Source organism: Gavialis gangeticus, unplaced genomic scaffold, assembly GCF_001723915.1.
Source record: "Gavialis gangeticus isolate Ggan-Ray unplaced genomic scaffold, GavGan_comp1, whole genome shotgun sequence".
Taxonomy (NCBI): Eukaryota; Metazoa; Chordata; order Crocodylia; family Gavialidae; genus Gavialis; species Gavialis gangeticus.
The window spans coordinates 73,834,797-73,839,584 of NW_017728994.1; positions in this window are offsets into that span (position 1 = coordinate 73,834,797).

Consider the following 4,788-nt stretch of genomic DNA (forward strand, 5'->3'; position numbering starts at 1 on the left):
GCAGCCAGGGCCGCTCCCCGGGCAACGTGGGGGCGGGCGAGGGGCCTCGTGCCCCCCCGGGCCGGCCCCACGGGGCTAGCTGTGCCTCAGCCGGCAGGAGGACACGCGTCCCGGAGCGGCTGCGGCAGGGCCGGGGGCCGCCGTGGCGTTAAGGCAGCACCTCGGTTCCCGGGTTGTAACGCGGGACTCGCGTGTGTCCGCAGGGGCTGATGCGTTGAAACAAGGGGGGAGGTTAAAAAAAAACAACCAAGTGATCGCTAAGCAGGGACATCCAGCATGCACACTCTTCGGCCCCTGAAGTCCTTTTGGCCCCCTACACCTTTCCTCTCACATTTCCATTGGGCATCCCAGAGAGAAGGAGTAAAAGCACATTGTCCTGGGCAGCAGGTTTGGGGTAGGCTTTCCGACTAAAAGGTGCTAATAACTGACACACAGTTTTACACTTAGATTTTTAACACGTTTCTGTTCTTCACAAGCCCTCCAGCCAAAAGAGCACTTGCTCTCTCTGCTCCAGCCTGCGCGCTGTTCTGGAGCGCCAAGGAAACCGCAGGACGAGCACACACAAGTGTGGTTCAGTGTGGAGACTTGTGGAAAGAAGGCTTGATGTCACTTGTTTTCCACCTGCAAAGAAAGCAGTAGCATTTACAACAAAAAGGAATCCATCCTTGACTGCTGTCATACTTTAGTAAACTTCATCTCTCTGACTGAAGATAGATGCTATTCTCGTCTCCCTAAATCAAGAAAAAATCCCATTTATCCCTTGATCCTTAAAGGTTCAGTATCTTGTGGGTTTATTTATCTTGCAGTCTGTTTATTAATAACTATTTTAAGCTGTTTGTCTACATTGAACTGATATGTTTAAGAAATATGTGCAAAGACAAATCACTTTCTTCATTTTCAACATACCCTTTTCCCAGATGTAAATCTTTCTCCAAAAGTGAAAGCCAAAGGTGGTAAATTCTCGTATTTAAAATGTTTTGCAAACAGCAACAGTTTCTTTTACAACTTTTTCTTCAGTTAGCTTTCAGCTTTCAATAATATTTAAGACATGAATTTACTAGTTTTAATATTCAACAAAAATGAGAAGGAAAATCTGGAGACATACATCTGTGAAGTCCTGCTTAAATTGTTTCAGTTGATTTGGTTTACCTACTTCAGATTCAGCTGAAACTGAAAATAAATATTCTTTTTTCATAAAAACGGATGATTCATTCAGTTCTCCCACTTCTTAGATAAATTAATATTTGATAGTGAAGCATAGGTGGTTGATATTAGCAATGTAGTGTCTAAAGAACATGACTGGCTGAAGCAAATTTGGCTGGTGAGTATTTTTTCCCTTCCCTTTCCTTCTGAGCTTGGTACAAGAGTTTCTTGGTTATTCTTTTAGGGTGGGATTTCTTTTGAGATCTTTTAGTAAACTCTCTCCTGTGACAAATATGTTAAATCACATATTGAAAAGGGCATGCAATTATTAACTTTGACAATATTTGGTCACAGTAGTCAAAACAGCAGCAACATTAGCCTGATTATTTTATAATAGAAAACTACTGAAATTAGATTTTTATTTTTTAAAATGTTGACCACTGTTATAAAGTCAAATAACATCTTTGTTTATTATTTTTCTGATTCAAATTATGCATTATTTTGTTTTTAATTTTCAGAAACCAAATGAATTGAAAATTCAGATTGATGGCCCTGAAAACAGAAGTTACCTGTTTGCAGCACAGTTACTTGAAGGCAGGAGTGGAACAAGATTGCTCCAACAACGTAGCTCAATTCTGACCTCTAGGGGTGAGAATGGAATGAAACTTTCAATATATAAAAGAAACTCTTGGTAGTAACTGATCATCAGTGTCTTTGTTTTAGTATTGAAAATGGTCACCTACAAAGATGATCTCGACAAAAAATATCTCTTGATAATGCCATGATATTTGCACATATAAGTCGTATGTTAGGTATGCTTTACCTCTCAGGTTTTTGAGTACATATTGATGACATGGAACAGTATGGATGAACATAAGGACTTTAGCTGCATTAAGTTAAACCATTGTTTTCATTTACATAACATTTCATTTACATCATTTACATATACCACTTAGAATATTTTCTTCTTTTAAAGCTGTAATCAGCAGCTGGAACAATAGGGAAGACTATGTAGGCCACTTTGATAGGGACTACCCAGCTAAGAGTCACAGTTATGGGAATATGTTAGATACTGGGCTGCTGCTACATGCATGGATACTAGTTAAAATTAATATTATTCTTTAAAGCTCAGTAAAAAGGGTGTCACCTTTTCTTTAGCATGTGGACCTCACAAATTTGGTCACGTTAGAATTAAACTACTGCAATGTGCTGTGTTCATGTGACTGTCTCTTAGAAACATTCAGAATGTTTAGCTGATAAAATATAAATAACCCTCAGATATTACACTCAACAATGTGATTAATTGCCAGGTGAAGTTTAATTTGTTGACAAAGAAAGCCTACATGGTTTGGGAAGTGGGTACCCGGTGTTCTGATTTGGTACTGCTAACCTTGTGATCAGTAGAGCTACTTTAATTAACAGTCTCCTAGTTTAAAAAGGTGCTGATGGAAAGACATTTTTCATGATAATGGGTGCATCTACACATGCACTTAACTGCACAGTAGACTCATTTACTACAGTGTGAAGTGTCACAGTCTATACATGTGACGCTATTAAACCAGATCAAACTAGTTTTTGCTGCCCTAGGATAGTACCACTGGGGACAGTACTATCTTATGGTGGCAAAAATAAGTGCACCTAAATAACATGTGCTAATGCTGAGCTGGGCATAAATTATGCCCGTTTAGCCCAAGCAGCAGGAGGCCAGAATCCTGCCTGCTGCCTAGCCACACGACTGTTTTTTGGGCACTCTTGTGCCCCAGGAAGCCCCACCACTACCTGCTGCTGCAAACTGGCCCCCAGGATGACCCTGGAACCTGCTGCCAGCCCAGACTGCTCTGCCCCAGCTCAAACTGCTGCAATCCTGAGCACATGTGTAGATGCTGCACCCGGGAGCCATTAACTCTGGTGCAAACTGTGCTGGAGTTTACCGAGCTGCACCAATTGAACATGTAGATGCACCATGTATAGAGTTAGAGCCTGGATTTGGTGACCCATATTGATCTCGTATTTTAATATGTCCTTGAGGTGTCCTAAAGGGATGGACTTGGAGGGACTGTGTGAGGGTAAGTATATATTTTACAATGGTTTGATTTCATGGGCAGTTTACCATTGGAAATTTGGGTGCTTCTTCCATGGGGAATGTTTAACATTTATATAGGGGTGGCTGAATAACAAGAACTCTGTCTTGTTAAACATTCTGAATTTTCAGGATTTGTTTTTGTTCTTAATAAGAATCAAAATGTTTAGAGATCTGTGGAATGGGAATGTGGGGAAGAGAAAGGTAAATGAGAGAGAATGAGACTTTGTAGCTTGGTTAGGAGACTATCGCGTGATGACTAGATCCGGATTCAGATACCTGTCGTTTATGATTCAGTGTCATCTGAGATGAAAAGTTTTCATTTGAATTCAGGTCTCCTTTTTTTTCTTGTTTTGATAAAAAATACTCTCCTAAGAAATCTTTTTCATGACATTTCATTAAAAACAATGTCTTATTACAAAATACATACTTGTAGATGGACAAAAGTTCTGTCAAAAACTCTTTCAACCAGTTTTGATATTGGTTTTAATTAATACTTCTGATATTAATTTCACTGTTATATGTTTTAATGCTTTGTATAAGCAACTGGAGCATGGGATAGTTATGTTAAAATTAATAAATAGATACATTTGAAATATTTATAAAATGGATTCTTCTACTGACATGCAGTAGTAACTTACCCCCAGGAGAGCCAGACCACCTATTCTGTATTTACTAATCCAATATTTTATCTTTCAACATTTTTATCTTTGAACACATAAATTAATTATACCAATCACTTTCTGTTGTGTCACTTTTGCAAATGCAGCTTTTTTATTTTAAAAACAAAGCTTTATATTTTTTACACACCTACTGTGTTGCTCAGAATGAATACATACCTGTAGTTGACTGAATGTTATCAGATATTTAAATAATTTAAATTATATTCTTTCTAAATTTTGGCTCAAACTAATCCAGTGTAGCCTTGCTAACATCAGAAGAGTTGCATTCAGGACAGAATTGGTCCCATTTATTTTTATATTATGTGTGCTCTTGGCCTTAACTCATTGCTAAATTAAATTATCATACCTTGAGATGTCTGTCTGAAGGTAGCTAGTTAAGACATTAGAGTATGTCTGTGGCAACACATTGGTACTACCTAACTCTTTATTCTTAGCACATTTTTAGTGTACCTCACTCTCTATCAGCAGTTTTCATTCTTCATTCTTTTATCTGACTCCTAGCTTGCAGTATGTGAGAGTGACTTTTTTCAGTGCTGAGACAGTGAAACTCCATATTCTAACTCTGCAGGGATGCTACAGAAGTGAGCAGTGAAGTTTCCCCATGGTATAAGCATGTTACCTTTGCAGTTTCATTCTTCCATCAGCCTGGAGCATCTTGTCTGCTCCCAGATCAGGGTCTTCCTCATGACAGTACATATTTGTTGCTCTTTTACTAGTGGGATTGCTGCAAACATGTTTCAGCACATGTGAAATATATTGTTAAATGTTTGAAAATACCAAATTCCATCTGGTATGGTTGAAATCTAGATATTTGCATTTTGTTTAAGCAATAATTAAACCAATGATTCTACACCCGACATCCTGTATTCTATATTTAAAACT